The following is a 16,892-nucleotide window of genomic DNA, read 5'->3' as shown; positions in this document are numbered from 1 at the left end:
GTATCTGATTGGAGTGTATTGTGCATGTGGACAGTATAGATGAAGAAAAAAGATAAAAAACCCTTTCTAAATCTACACTGTCAAATACAGTAGTCATGAGTCATGTTGGCTATCTACATTTAAATTTAAAACAATTTAAATAAAATTTAAAAAAAATTGGGTTACTCTGTGGCACAAGACACATTTCAAATTCTCAATAGTTGCATGTGGCTAGTGGCTACCATACTGCACGGCACAGACATGTTGTCAGTGGGCCAGTTAAGGTTCCTGATTTCACCACACAAAGGAATTTGAGAGTGAGTCCAAATAAAAGTAGACAAAGGAAGCCAGGTGTGGTGACTCACACCTGTAATCCCAGCATTTTGGGAGGCCGAGGTGGGTGGATCACCTGAGACCAGGATTTCGAGACCAGCCTGACCAACATGGAGATAGCCCATCTCTACTAAAAATACAAAAATTAGCCGGGCGTGGTGGTGCATACCTGTAATCTCAGCTACTCAGGAGGCTGAGGCAGGAGAATCACTTGAACCCAGGAGGCAGAGGTTGCGGTGAGCAGAGATCGCACCATTGCACTCCAGCCTGGGCAAAAAGAGTGAAACTCTGTCTCAAAAAAGTAAAAAATAAAAAATAAATAAAGGAGTTTATTGGAAAGTAAAAGTGCACTCTGACAGCTGATCAGAGCAGGCTGCTCAAAAGTGAGACAGCACCAACTGATGCTGGGGAAACTCCTTTTATGACAGTCTTACATGATTTTCATGAAGGGATGGGAATGGGCATTGTTGCTTTGCATGTTGTGGGTGGTCTTCTGGACACATGCGCTATTGCTGCCATCCTAATACATATATCGCATGCCTCCTTAGCATCTTAATTCTCTACACAGCAGTGTTTCTAACTATTATGATGAGCATAAGTTAGCCCAAAGACACTGATCATGGGCTTCTGTGCTTGCAAAAATTTGGAGACTTTCTCCCCTTCTCTTTTACCAGCTTGTGGCAGGATATTCTAACCATGAGCCCAGGATGTGGTTTGTGCACTGTTGGGTGGTTTGTTCCTCTTTAAGAGAGGCTATGACCACCTTATCTAACCCACCTCAGACATAGAAGATTTCCCTCATTGCAGAATGTTCTATTTGGCAGCATTACTAGATATGTCCAAGTGCATTAGAAAGTACACCAGGCCCTTCCTTCTTCTGACCAAATCATCATTATTCTCTAGCTTACATCTTCATCTAGGCATACAGAAGAATTTGCCACTTTTTAAACTTCACCCAGGTTGCTTCCTGTCTCTGAAATGCACTTTCTTCGTTTTTCTTCTTCTTGCTCAGCTTCTTATTTCACTGAAGTGTCCTTTACACTGTGGAAATTTCCTTCTTTCCGGGAAGAATGAGATAGTTGCCTTTGCTCTTCTAATGCCCTGTCTATTCTTCTATGGTTGTGCTTATTTATTATTACATTACATTTTTATTGATCATGTCTTTTCCTGGGTGTTCACTGGGTTCTGAGCTTCTTTAAGACAGGTACTGTTGCTGACATGTACAGCTCCTGCCACAATATCTGGCCTGAAGAAGACAATCAGCATATTCTTAAATGACTTAGCCAGTGGCAAAGACCCCCACTGGATTAAAAACCACCATGGATTAAAAACCACCATGGGATGCATCTACTTCTGGATCAACCGGGAATCTGTTTCTAATATAATTTCCCCTAAAGTCCATGATTATTCTATTATATTCCCCTATATTATTTAATTCATGATATAGTGTTAGGGGTTGAATTGTGTATTCTCAAAATTCATATGTTAAAGCTCTAACTTCCAGTACCTCAGACTGACTGTATTTGGAGAGTCTTTAAAAAGATGATTAAGTTAAAATGGGGCCATTAGGGTGGATCCCAACTCCAATCTAACTGGTGTACTTACAAAAAAAGGACATCTGGATACACAGAGAGATGCCAGGGATATACGTGCAGAGGAAAAAACCACGTGAAAACACTGCAAGAGGTGGCCAAGGAGAGAGGCCACAGAAGAAGCCACCCTGCTGCTACCTGGTCGCAGCCCTCCAGCCTCCAGGACTGTGAGAAAATACATTTCTGCCGTACAAGCCACTCAGCTTTTGATATTTTGTTATGGTATTCCTACAAAACTATATGCATAGGAATATATCTGATACAGTCAAGTAATTTTTCAAAATATTAGTATGTATATTAAGATAACATATTTTAAAAATAGAATAATTTTATAAAATTTTAGTACTCAAGAAAATTATTTAACAAAACTATTCTGGTATTTTTTGTGATCTGATGTAATATGTTACAAAGAACATCAACTCTTCCTGGGTCTTGGGCCTCCTAACTTTTGGATAGGAACTATATAACTCATATGTACACATTTCTATATTCAACACTGTAACTAGTATCTATTGCACATGTAAACAATGCATTAAGTGAATTGGTGGCATTAAGTGAATGTTGTACTGAGTATACACATTTTTCCTTTCTTTTTAACGAGCTGGAGAAAAGTGAAAAATGTTGGGTTCCTGTGATAGGATTACCTAAATAGCCCCGGTATTTGTGTATACCCAATGTCCAAGCTCCCCAGATTGCCTCAAGATAAGCTAAATTTTAGAAAATTTTTTTGGTTAACTATTTCTTCTGTTTATTGGCAATGTGTATTTTATTTGTGCTAATTAACTGCCTAGTGTACTTTGTCCATCTTTCTTTTTTTTAATTTTTAATTTTATTTTACTTTAAGTTCCAGAATACATGTTTATTTAAGCAAAAAAAAAAAAAAAAAAAAAAGCAAATCCAAAAGACATATTTTTACTTCTGAAAACCTATAGGTATAACTGATTTTTACCCATGCTAGTCATTCTGAAGATTTCTGTAACTTCTAGTGAGAAAGTGTTGGGATCTTTTCTAAAATTGTGGTCCTCATTTTCTACCACCTAATGCAGAAATAACCACTGTTAGGAAGAGTTCTTTGGCTATCTAATTCAGTTGCTTATAGAGGGGCTTCTAAAAGTCCCAGAAATCAGTCACAATAGTTTTCTATCTTGGGAAAAGCTCACAGTTGCTTTATAATAACATGCAGAGGCTATCATATTGGGACACAAACCTGAATTCTCTATTTCTCGGCTTTTGATATAAAGAGCTATATTGAGTTCATTCACCCTGTGGGCTTGCCATTCTATGAGTCTACATGATTGAATTTTCTGTTCCATTGATCTGGTGTGGAAAGATGCTGGTAGGAGTCTGGCATAATCACCGAAAGACTGTCCTGAAATTTATATTTTATTACCTTCTTTTTCTATGTCTGGTAACCACCAAATAGCCACCCTAAAGACTGCTTGCTTTCTATACATTTCTATTCACAGTGGAGGAATATATGGACTGAGTGAGGTGTATGTTTACAAACATATATATATGCTTGTCTGTGTATGTGTGTGTATATATATAATTGCATGTATATTTATTTTTAGAGGCATATATCATAAAACACATAACTTATAGTTTTTATACTACAGACTCAAACTCATGTAAAGAAGGAGTTGCTTTACATTTGAGTTCATTATCTTATTCCATCCTCACAGAGACTTTATGAAGTAGATACTAGTAATATCTAAGTAATATTCTGGATCCAAGGTCACTGTAAAATCAGGCTGACTGCAATTAAAACAATTCTCTATGGCTTAGCCTGACAAAGGTTAATACTCAACTGCAAATACTAATGCTGAATTTCTAGTTGGACAGCTTGGCTCCGAGAGGCTAGATCTGGGCCCCTTCCATTAAGTGACTTTGCCCTTTCTAAAACTTTCACCTCCAGTTGCACGGACTAAAGAGAGTGGGTTTGGAAAATTTCTTGGAATATTTTAGGAGCATGGTGTGAAAGAGGCTTCTATCACTTCTGGCTGCATTCCAGGGCTTGCTGTCAGTCATATGGCCAACTCAGCTGCAAGGGAGCCTGGGAAGTAGAGAGACACACACTGTTATGTGCACACTCTAGTAGTTCCTGGGCCTCTCATGCAGTCAGTAAGTAGAAAATCCCCAGAGACTATAAAACCTACATAAGATAACATGTCTGGCAGATTACTTTGAAATCCTGTAGGTGCTTTAGTACAATTCAAGAATATTTCCAAACTTCTTCCTGGAACTTTTTGTTTATCAATTTGTAGATCTTAAGGTATTTCATATAAATATAAATTATATATATATATATATATATTTTTTTTTTTTGAGATGGAATTTCACTCTTTTCGCCCAGGCTGGAGTGCAATGGCGTGATCTCGGCTCACTGCAACCTCCGCCTCCTGGGTTCAAGTGATTCTCCTGCCTCAGACTCCCTAGTAGCTGGGAGTACAGGTGTGTGCCACCAGGCCTGGCTAATTTTTGTATTTTCAGTAGAGACGGGGTTTCACCACATTGGCCAGGCTGGTCTCAAACTCCTGACCTCAGGTGATCCACCTGCCTTGGCCTCCCAAAGTGCTGGGATTACAGGCGTGAGCCACCGTGCCCGGCCGGTATTTCATAATTTTGCTGAGACAGCAATAATCAAAAAAACAAATGTAACCTTGGCTATCAAAATCTTCAAGGGTCCCCAGTCTTGAAATCGAGAACAACCTTTAATCATGAAGTCAATAGTTAATTGTGCTTTTATAAGATGCAGTTTAACTGATGAGGATAAACGAGCTATGAATGTATTTATTGGTGTTCAAAGCAATGTTGGTATCACCATGAATTTTTTGGTAAGAAGTTCATGGAAGTTGTTTATTTGCTATACTAATGCAGGGACTAAAAACTGTAATACTCCTGCTGAGTATATCACTGACTAGACCACGAATACCTGACACTAGATTTTATGCTTTATTTATTTATTTATTTTTGATAGGGTCTCACTCTGCTGCCCAGGCTGGAGTGCAGTGGCACAATCATAGGTCACTGCAACCTCCAACTCTCGGGCTCAAATCATCTTTCTTCCCTAGTGGCTAGGACTACAGGTGTCTGCCACCATGCCCAACTAAGTTTTTGGTTTTTTTTGCAGAGACAGGGTCTCACTATGTTGCCCAGGCTGGTCTCAAACTCCTGGCCTCAAGCAATCAACTCCCAAAGGGTTGCGATTACAAGTGTGAGCCACTGGGCCTGGTCCAGGTTTCATATTTTAAATATTGCCTTTATTTTCCTAGTGAATACCATACACTTTCAATTATTGCACTTGTTACTGGTAATTTACAGAGGACCATCACATTTCACATTACCAGTAACTTGAAAAATTATCAGATTTATAGCAAGTAAAGCATATCATATCTGTCCCAATTGGTGGTAGAAGTGACTGGGATTTTGTTGTTGTTGTTTGGTTTTATTTTTGTGGGAGGTTTTCTGGTAAAAACTAGAAATCCTGCTAGACAAATTCTGAAAGAGCTGCTCTTGACTGTGGTATTAATCTTGGTATTATTGTTTTTGCTGTGTAATCTTGGGCAAATTATTCTAACTCTGCAAGCCTCAATTTCTTCATCTATAAATTGAGGATGAAAATATCAACCTTTTCTGGAAAGGTTCCTGTAAGATAATACAGTTAAAGGACTTAGTATGGTTAACTGACATATTGTTCCTCCAAATGTTAACTCTAATAGTAATAAAAACAATCGTTGTGTTATTACTATTATCTTGGTCCCAATTTATTTTTCTTTAAAATGGAGACAATAAGATCTGCACTGCCATGAGAAGTAAATGAGCTATATAAAAAATGTGAGATACGCAATAGTCAACCAATTGAAATTGTTTCACTATCCCTTTCTAGCCAGAACAGAACCCAGACTTCTCTCTACATTAGGTTACAGGACCTTTGACACTGATCTGGTAGGTCCTTTAGGCTCATTAACAATCCTTTAGATTCTGAATGTTAAAGACTATTTTTGTAAATTTTCGGTGTTGAATGCGAGATACTTGGTGTTTAGTATTTCTTTGATCAATTTCCACAACTTTCTCCATTTGTGAGTTACTGAGTTGGTTGTATCTGTTATAAACCACTCAAATTGTGAATAAATGGATTATCCAGAAGGCAGTATAGACTCTTCATGTGTTTACATGGAGTTAGGTTTAGCTGACCCTAAAGCTATGACTTCTCTACTTCTAGAGATAGATTTGCTTCTTGTTTTTTATTGCTTGTACATAGAAGATCTATTGTCTGAGAGCCATATATACAAATAGGTTCTAATTTGTTGAGAATCTTAGATTTTCTCTGTACTGTATTCAAATTTAGCATTCATGTTATGCTGCCCTGGGTAATGGCCATTGCCATTGCCTAGGGATATAATTAATAAGCATTCAATCATTTGACAACAGTATTAGACACCCAAGTCAGCAGACTATCAATTACAGCAAGTCACAGGACTACAGGCATTGACAGTTCCTATATCAATTTTAAATCTTCAAAAAGAAGATTTAACTAATGATTTGAAGTAAAGAAAAGAAGTAATGCCTTGGGGAAAATGTTTTCAGACCTTCTGAATTTAAATATAGTTAATGCAATAGTAAACTGATTTTCCCTTCAGAATTGGTGGTGTTTTCTACTGAACTGCTGGTTTTGCAGCACTAGATTAAATTGAAATCTTCAACCGTACTGAATAAAGAAGTAGAGGATCTGAGTAAGTTCAGCTGCATCTCTGCTTTATTCTTGGAGTAGAGACTGCTCTTGAAAGCAATTCCTGCTGCCTTGACAATTTCCCTTTCTCTTTTGGATTATGGAAATCACTACTACAGTAGACTTGTTATTCTTGTTCTGCATTGCAGTCTTTCTCCCCATCTGTGTTTCTTTCTTAATTAGAATTATCTGCCATCTCTCACTACTAAAAGTTAGGTAAAAGTCATGATTCTCCAGGCTTCTAAGCAGCAACATGATCAGTAAGACCAGCTTCTGGCAGGAAAATGAAATTATTTTTAATGTTAAACAAGGTAACTGCAGGATTCCACCTGCAGCCCAAGTATCACTGGGAACTGATAAAAGATGAAGTCAAGATATTACTCTCTGATCAAATGGATTGCCTTTCAACATAGCTTTTTGAAAAGAATCTCATCCCAAAAGCCACACAGCTGTAAGCCCAAGAGGTAGTAAGAAATGAGCCGCTTACAGGAATTGGAGATTAGCAGAGCCTCATTAGGGATCCAGGCAGGGTAAGCCACAGAGAGGCAGCTGTATTTTTCTGTGGATGGGCCTGAACCTTGGAACAGATGCATTTTGGGGAAATGCAATTTTATTTTGGGCCACATTTGCCTAAGGAATAAAATGTTCCAAGAGACTCCAAATACCATTTCAGGGAATTTTAATGTGCTAACCTAAATTAGCTAACTTATTGGGAAAGAGGCTCTGTTCATATTTACTGAGATGTCCAGCCTCAACTCTCAGAAGTGTCTGGAGGAGATGTGTATTACTGTAGTGAACTGGGAAGTTGTGGAAGGCTGGATGAATGAGGGCAATCTGGGGAAGATTACATCATGATTCATATCTCTCAGGTCAGGCTGATGCTTACTCTCCTTAAATTGCTACAGTGCAGGAATCAGCATGGTTGTGCCCTTGTAAAGTGAATGAAGACATGCAGAACTATTAATTTTCAAAGGGCTTTCATTTTCTCAACATAAAGACTAGCTTCCTAGGCCAAAATTATGGTCTCTTAACCACATGAAGACCCGTGCTTTCCTTAGTAAAGGCAGTATTTAAGGAATGTTGACGAAGGTTCATGTCATGTGCTTGTGTTTATTTTGCAAAACATCAATTTAAATATATAGAGCAGTAATATCTGTCCTAAGCAGTATGCACATAGCCCTCATGAACGTCATTTTGCAACCTTACAAGAACATTCCTTCTATGGATCAATAATACACTTGGAGAGATGATTTTGATTCAAGTCATTTTCTTGCCTTTGGTTCCTCCTTTTCCAATGTGGTTCAAAGGTACTGCAGCAATGTTGTTAATTACACACACACCCACACACACCACACACATCGACACCCACACCCACACACACTCAGAGTCAGTGAGAAAGTCTATGGGTAATCTTGACCTGCAGTGCACTTCTTTCATTCCCTGTAAAAGTTGCCAGGTGATCATACACAGCAGGAAAACATTAGAATGTGTAAATTGTAGAGAAAATCCACAGGGTAATCATTAACCTCAGGCAAGCAGCAGGCCTGTCCCTCACATTCTCACATGCAATGCTGATGGAACAGGTGGCGTAAGGCAGTTACTGCCATGGTGGGAAGTGGGGAGCACATCTTAGAAGAAACCGTGGTCTGTAATTATTTGGGAGCTGACAGTTGCTGAACAACTTCTCTAACGATACCTGACGCACGTCTTAATGCTTTACTCAAGCAGAAAGTAAACTACTTTACAACCAGAGTAAGCACCATAACTCACTGCCAGCTTCCTATTTCATAATTCCTGGTGTCAGGTTATGGGTGGAACATGCCAGGACTCTGTATTTATGGTTAATTCTTTAAAAAGTATTTAAATTCTTGAAATAAGTCTTCATGTATAGGTGTAATCACTACTTTTTGGATTATGGTAGTTAGGGAGGAGAAGTGATGGGGAGACTTCTAGCCTTAGAAGAATTTGGAGTCCCTCAGAAAAGTGCCCTATAAATTCAAAGGATAATCATCTGGGTCATTTTTGTCATTATTTCCATCTAAACAAGTTTCTAGATGTATGGTTGAACATTAAAATAATCTTGTGGAATGTAGTTCTTGGAGCCATGAGAAATATGGGCAGACCCTGGGAAGAAATAGCGTCCTATTGGCGATGTCTTCAGGGCTTGCTGACTCAGAAATTTTCCAAATGCAGAGCACAGGAAAGCTGTGCCAGGTCCAAGAACCCTCTTCACTTTGCGCAACTGCTTCCTCATATATTTGTACCATCTGGTTGAATGTGATTACTGTGACTACTGAGGAAAATAATACCCCAAATTATCCACTCAGCTTCAGTTGGCAGAACAGAGAAACAAAGCATAAAGAAAATTTGCATTATTTCATTGAGATTACATGTATCAATGCAAGGTGATATGGTTTGGCTGTGTCCCCACATGTTGTGGGAGGGACCTGCTGGAAGGTAATTGAATCATGGGGGCAGGTCTTTCCCAGGCTGTTCTTGTGATAGTGAATAAGTCTTACAAGAGCTGATGGTTTTAAAAAGGGGAATTTCCCTGCACAAGCTCTCTTCTCTTGTCTGCCACCATGTAAGACATGCCTTTCACCTTCCACCATGACTGACAGGCCTCCCCAGCCATGTGGAACTGAAAAGTCCATTACCACCTCTTTTTCTTCCCAGTCTCAGGTATGTATCAGCAGCATGAAAACTGATGAATACAGTAAATTGGTACCAGTAGAGTGGGGCACTGCTGTGTGAAGCCCTTGGTGCCCTGCATCCCAGCTGCTCTAGCTGTGACTAAAAGGGGCCAAGGTATAGCTCAAGCTGTTGCTTCAGAGGGTGGAAACCCCAAACCTTGGCAGCTTCTATTGGTGTTGAGCCTGCAGGTGCACAGAAGTCAAGAATTAAGGTTTGGGAACCTCCGCCTAGATATCAGATGTACAGAAACGCCTGGATGCCCAGGCAGAAGTCTGCTGCAGGGGCAGGCCCTCATGGAGAGCCTCTGCTAGGGCAGCACAGAAGGGAAATGTGGGTTTGGAGTCCCCACACAGAATCCCTACTGAGGCACTACCTAGTGGAGCTGTGAGAAGAGGGCCACCATTCTCCAGACCCCAGAATGGTAGATCCACCGACAGCTTGCACTGTGTGCCTGGAAAAGCCACAGACACTCAATGCCAGCCTGCGAAAAAAGCCAGGAGGGGGGCTATGCCCTGCAAAGCTACAGAGGTGGAGCTGCCCAAGGCCGTGGGAGCCCACCTCTTGCATTAGCGTGACCTGGATGTGAGACATGGAGTCAAAGGAGATCATTTTGGAGCTTTAAGATGCGACTGCCCCACTGGATTTTGGACTTGCATGGGGCCTGTAGCCCCTTTGTTTTGGCCAATTTCTCCCATTTGGAATGGCTGTATTTACCAAATGCCTGTACCCCCATTGTATCTAGGAAGTAACTAACTTGCTTTTGGTTTTACAGGCTTGTAGGTGCAAGGGACTTGCCTTGTCTTGGATGAGACTTTGGACTATAGACTTTTGAGTTAATGCTGAAATGAGTTAAGACTTTGGGGAACTGTTGGGAAGGCATGATTGGTTTTGAAATGTGAAGACATGAGATTTGGGTGGGGCCAGGGACAGGATGATATGGTTTGGCTGTGTCCCCACCAAATCTTATCTTGAATTCCCATGTGTTGTGGGAGTAATGCAGTGGGAGGTAATTGAATTATGGGGGCAGGGCTTTCCTGTGCTCTTCTTCTGATAGTAAATAAGTCTCATGAGATCTGGTGGTTTTACAAAGGGGAGTTTCCCTGCACAAGCTCTCTTCTCTTTTCTGCTGCCATGTGAGATGTGCATTTCACCTTCTGCCATGATTGTGAGGCCTCCCCATCCATGTGGAACTGTGAGTCCATTAAACCTCTTTTTCTTCCCAGTCTTGGGTATGTCTTTATCAGCAGCATGAAAACTGAGTAATACAGAAGGAGAACATCTCATTCAGAAGACTACCTTGATAAACCTTAGGGATGAGGAGGATAAACTGTGGTCAGTGTGTTTTAGTAGCCAAAGGTCTTGGCTAAATTGTATTCTCAGGATGGCAGGAGCTGTTTGAGGCTCTTTTTGTTTGCTGAACATGACTGGAATGTGTTTGAATATAAAAAATGTGCAATAGGTGCTGAGGTAGTAAATTGACTCCTCATGTAAAGGAAAGTGAGAAATTTCTGAGGAAAACCTGGGGGAGAGGAGAAAAGGATCCAAAGTCAAGATATTGCAGTAAGAAAGTGAAAAGTCAAAAGAAAAAAAAAATCTTCCATGGAGGTTTAGCTGAAGAGGGGTTTTAGAGGCAAGAATATCTGAGAAATTTTAAATTATTTGATATAGGGTGCAAAATGTTAACCTTCTTCTCCATTTTCTTTATGCAAATGTTAGAAAATCTGTCAGAGGCATTTAAACCAGAGCAACTCCATGTTGAATAGGGGCTAGGTAAAATAAGGCTAAGACCCCCCTCGGCTGCATTGCCAGATAGATAAGGCATTCTTAGCCACAGGATGAGATAGGAGGTCAGCACAAGATACAGATCATGAAGACCTTGCTGATAAAACAGTTTGCAGTAAAGAAGCCGGCTAAAACCTACTGAAACCAAGATGGCTACTTGAGTGACCTCTGGTCGTCCTCACTGTTATACTTTGACCTGCGACATGACAGTTTAGAAATGCCATGACAATGTCAGGAATTTACTTACATGGTCTAAAAAGAGAGGCATGAATAATTCACCCCTTGTTTAGCATATAATCAAGAAATAACCATAAAAATCATCAACCAGCTGCCCTCGTGGCTGCTCTATTTCTGGAGTAGCCGTTATTTTATTCCTTTACTCTCTTAATAAACTTGCTTTCACTTTACTCTATGGACTCACCGCAAATTCTTTCTTGAGCAAGATCCAAGAACTCTCTCTTGGGGTCTGGATCAGGACCCCTTTCTGGTGACAAATCTACATTTCACACTTATGGGTGTGTGTGTGTGTGTGTGTGTGTGTATTCCATAGGACCACTCAGAGAAGTAACAAGTTCTGCACCCAAGTTCTCTCAGAGAGAGCAAAAAGTGCGTTTACTGATCACCTCAGTATCAAGAAGATTAGGAAAAGGCTAACCTAATTCTTTCAGTTACTGGAGAGAAATCAAACCAAAGCAAGTTATAGGGGGCAGGGAGGATACTAACTTTGGCCTGAGAAAGAAAATGCCTAAGTGCAATTAAAATGAAAGACCCTGAAGGAAACGAAAAAGATAATAAAATTATTTTAATTATCATTATTGTAATTATTTTTAAATAGAGTTGAAGATTTCCACATTGCTAAATTGTTCCAATGTTGTTACTATTTTCTTTTCTAAGCCTCTACTGATTATCTTAATAATTAATACATCTGAACTCAGAACTCTCCTTTTATCCCTCTAGAGATTTGATTTTAGAGTTGAAATAACAATCTTGGTGCTATCATGATTTGCCAACTCAAACAAAATGAGAAGAGATCAAATACATAATGGCCAAGTAGGATATGTGGAGGTGTTTATTGAGTTGCATCACATTCTGGTTTTCTGTTGATGTTCTTCCTTTTGTTTGTTTTTGAAGACTAGGAGACCACTCGGCTCATCTGACAGAGGCAGCCTGTGGATCAGCAAATCCTAGGAGCTAAAAGGAACTTAGAGATTATCACCTTCTCAATCCATGCTGGAGACTTATCTGTTCTCTCACAGTCTAAAATAGAGATTTAGCACTGACTTAAATTATTTAGGGGTTCACAAGGCTGATAGTTAAATTTTCTGAACCTCTGAATTATTGAAACATTTTTAGGTAAGCCAAAGGATGTTCACTAAAATTATTTTCTGTTGTCTCCAGAGGCCCAAAGTTGGAGAACAAAACATTCTCAGCCGTGGAGCTAGACTTGCAAAGGGGGTGATCCTAAATTTGACCTGCCTGCATTAGTTATCACACATTCACAGGCATCTATAAAAGGCCAGGGTTGAAAGCCTTCTAGAAAGACATTTCTTTGGGGAACATTTTCTGTGTCACTGGGATAAGGGGAGAAGAAGGTACTTTCCACCCCACTCTAAGTGAGAAACCTTCAAGGAAGAATCAGGCTAAAACCGTGAAATAACGTTTTGGTCAAGCTCTTGATGTGCAAAGATGTGATACTTGAGTTACTCTTGGTCTAATAGGAGAGGCTGTGGCTGGAGCTGTGCTTTGCTGGTGTCAAAAGGAAGAAAAATGACTTTGAGAGTGAGCTATAGAATGAGCTGCACTTGCTCCAGCTGTAGGCAAATGCATGTCCTCACTATTATCTAGATTTGAATCGCACCGAAAGGAATTGGCTGTAGGTCAGCTTGAAAAGGATTCCACCCAAAAGGACTGCCTGAAGGGACAAGGAGAGCACAGCAGAGGGACCCAGCAGAAGCCCAGATTAGTCCTAAGCAGCTGGCTGGAGGAGCCATCTTGCCCAGGTTGACCGGCAGTGGAGGAATACCCAGTAGAAGAGTTTGTAGGAATCTGCAGAAACACTGTTGAGAAACACTGTCAACAAAAAAGCCCTGAAAGTAACTAAACCAACCACATACAACTGAGCCCCTTTTGCCTAGTCTTCTCTCACTACCTGGGTCTGACCTGGGAGCAATCAAAGAGTAGCTAGGGAGCGAGGGGAAGAAGTGGAGCTGGGAAGAGAGAGGAGGCCAATCTCTCATGCTCTTCAGATTTCCAGCCAGATACAGGGGAAGGGAGAAGCTTCAAATAGGGTAAGATTCAAAGCTTTTTATATTATTGGGTGGCGCTTTGAAAAGTACTGAAATGAGACTGTTCTTGTGACTAAATGTGGGCAGAGAGGCTTGTCCTAGATGCCAATAAATGATGGGGAAAGAGAAACACCCTAGGGGTGTATATGAAAGGTCAGAGGGCAAAACCTTGCTTGCTTGCTTTTTCTTTACCTCTCTTTCTTTCCCTCCCTTCCTTCCTCCCTCCCTCCCTTCTTTCCTTCCTCCCTCCCTCCCTTCCTTCGTTCCTTTCCTTTCCCTTTCCCTTTCCCTTTTTCTTTTTCTCTTTCTTTCTTTCTTTTTCTTTCTTTCTCTCTCTTTCTTTCTCTTTCTCTTTCCTTCCCCTTCCTTCATTCCTTCCTCTTTCTCTCTCTCTTTCTTCCTTTTTTCTTTCTCTCTCTCTCTTATTCACTCACTCTCTTGCTCTTCCTTTTTGTATCCTACTGAGTCCAACTGATTCAATAAATTAGTTATAGTTAAACTGATAGCAATTGATTTTCTTTTTCTTCAGCTTTGGTTTTATTTCTGTCTCTGAAAACACACATAAATCATTTATTCATTTACTAAATTCAACACCTTCAAAGATTTGAAAATAGCATTAATGGGACCCCTGAAATTCTTGATATTCAAGGTCCAAAATCCTCTGATTCCTTTGCCATTTTTCATTTAACTGTATTTTCATCCTACATCTGGTCACCATTCTCCCCTGTCATTCTAGGTTTATATCACTCCTCTTAAAACTGAGGCTTTTCGAGCCTGCATCGCCAAGTCAATCCTAAGCCAAAAGAACAAAGCTGGAGGCATCACGCTACCTGACTTCAAACTATACTGCAAGGCTACAGTAACCAAAACAGCATGATACTGGTACCAAAACAGAGATATAGATCAATGGAACAGAACAGAGCCCTCAGAAATAATGCCGCATATCTACAACTATCCGGTCTTTGACAGACCTGAGAAAAACAAGCGATGGGGAAAGGATTCCCTATTTAATAAATGGTGCTGGGAAAACTGGCTAGCCATATGTAGAAAGCTGAAACTGGATCCCTTCCTTACACCTTATACAAAAATTAATTCAAGATGGATTAAAGACTTAAACGTTAGAACTAAAACCATAAAAACCCTAGAAGAAAACCTAGGCATTACCATTCAGGACATAGGCATGGGCAAGGACTTCATGTCTAAAACACCAAAAGCAATGGCAACAAAAGCCAAAATTGACAAATGGGATCTGCACAGCAAAAGAAACTACCATCAGAGTGAACAGGCAACCTACAAAATGGGAGAAAATTTTCGCAACCTACTCATCTGACAAAGGGCTAATATCCAGAATCTACAATGAACTCAAACAAATTTACAAGAAAAAAACAACCCCATCAAAAAGTGGGCAAAGGACATGAACAGACGCTTCTCAAAAGAAGACATTTATGCAGCCAACAGACACATGAAAACATGCTTATCATCACTGGCCATCAGAGAAATGCAAATCAAAACCACAGTGAGATACCATCTCACACCAGCTAGAATGGAAGTCATTAAAAAGTCAGGAAACAACAGGTGCTGGAGAGGATGTGGAGAAATAGGAACACTTTTACACTGTTGGTGGGACTGGAAACTAGTTCAACCATTGTGGAAGTCAGTGTGGTGATTCCTCAGGGATCTAGAACTAGAAATACCATTTGACCCAGTCATCTCATTACTGGGTATATACCCAAAGGACTATAAACCATGCTGCTATAAAGACACATGCACACGTATGTTTATTGCGGCACTATTCACAATAGCAAAGACTTGGAACCAACCCAAATGTCCAACAATGATAGACTGGATTAAGAAAATGTGGCACATATACACCATGGAATACTATGCAGCCATAAAAAATGATGAGTTCATGTCCTTTGTAGGGACAGGATGAAATTGGAGGTCATCATTCTCAGTAAACTATCGCAAGGACAAAAAACCAAACACCACATATTCTCACTCATAGGTGGGAATTGAACAATGAGAACACATGGACAGAGGAAGGGGAACATCACACTCTGGGGACTGTTGCGGGGTGGGGGGAGGGGGGAGGGATAGCATTAGGAGATATACCTAATGCTAAATGACGAGTTAATGGGTGCAGCACACCAGCATGGCACATGTATACATATGTAACTAACCTGCACATTGTACACATGTACCCTGAAACTTGAAGTATAATAATAATAAAAGAAAAAAAAAACTGAGGCTTTTCTTACGAATGCACTCTGAGCATAGTGAGGCTGTTCCTGCCATAGATCCTGTCAGGCCACACTGCATAGTGATCATAAAACTCTATAATGCATCAGGACCAACCAGGAATAGTTAGCTTAATAGTTATGAGAACATAAAAGTTAAAAGTATAATTTTCAAATAAATTGGTGCTAAAGATTCAAATTTGAATCAGACGTTGCCAATACGGTATGATTTGATTGTTAACATTATGCAAAAAGTGTTTTTCTATACTGGCACCTAAAATGCTAGTGAATTATTTTGTTTTTCACTGACCAGATGTAGAACATTGGAAAAGTCCCTTAAGATTACAATGCACTTTTTTTCCAAAGGGGAACTAGATGAGAATGAATTAAATTCCTCATTTATTGAGTGAGTATTATATATAAGGCACTACTGTATCATATAATTAGCTCGATTTGTTCTTGAAACTAGTCCACAAGTGAGAGGCAAGCTAGACAAATGTCCAGCTAACACTGGTACAGAACAAATTGAAATAAGATAAAAGAATTCAAGCACCATGAAGGTATATATTGGCTCTTAAAAAATATTTGTTGAAAAATTGGATGAATAAGCCACCACACACAATGAAACCCAAGGAAGAAGAATTTGCGTCCTTTCCTGTTTTATAACGCAGTGATTTTTGTACTGGTCCCCCTTTTAAAGAGTTTCTTCCCTTTGTCTGGTATTATTTAGAAATTTAAATATTCCTAAGATGTAACTTATTAGACACATAACACTTTTTTTGTAAATGAATTATTGTGGCAGTCACAGAGAGCTGAAGAATACAAAGCATCTTGCTGTCAGGGAAGAACAGACAAGAAAAGGGGGAAAATAAGGTTTACAAAAGGTGACTGTGGACAGACAGGAGTGCCAACTCTATTCCCTTCTCAAATATCCTAAGGTTATTCATTCAGTCCCACATACCTGAACCCTGAATTGCTTGGAGTGTTTGTTCCTCAAGCACTGTATTTGTTTTGAAATTTCATTGTAAGTCACAGAAAGTTTGGGATAATGAAGCTGGAGCTGAGATCAAAGTTTGAAAATTTTTATTCATAAAATGGAAACTAAACAGAGCCTGTTGGTAGCAGATTCTGTGCGAGAATGGAAGGTCTCTAAGAGCCAGACATTTGACTGGGGTGAAATAAAGGAGAATGTCACAGCTGGGTTTTCCCCAAAACCCTTTGTAATTCTAACCACATAGGTGTAACAGGAAGTCACTGATGC

At 39.8% G+C, this 16,892-nt stretch overlaps 1 long non-coding RNA gene and 1 other non-coding gene across 2 annotated transcripts in view; both read right to left on the bottom strand.

Annotated features, from left to right (window-relative positions):
* LOC129035676 (uncharacterized) overlaps positions 1-16,892 on the bottom strand; it is a 120,056-nt gene that overhangs the window by 85,221 nt on the left and 17,943 nt on the right. The gene's annotated exons all lie outside the window — the stretch shown is intronic.
* Positions 5,361-5,419, bottom strand: LOC129035948 (U7 small nuclear RNA). Its single transcript, XR_008502427.1, has one exon. It is a non-coding gene; the product is annotated as a U7 small nuclear RNA (small nuclear RNA).

Source organism: Pongo pygmaeus, chromosome 3 (genome assembly GCF_028885625.2).
Source record: "Pongo pygmaeus isolate AG05252 chromosome 3, NHGRI_mPonPyg2-v2.0_pri, whole genome shotgun sequence".
Classification (NCBI taxonomy): Eukaryota; Metazoa; Chordata; class Mammalia; order Primates; family Hominidae; genus Pongo; species Pongo pygmaeus.
Note: the sequence above shows the minus strand (reverse complement) of the source record. Positions and strands in the feature narration are given on the sequence as shown.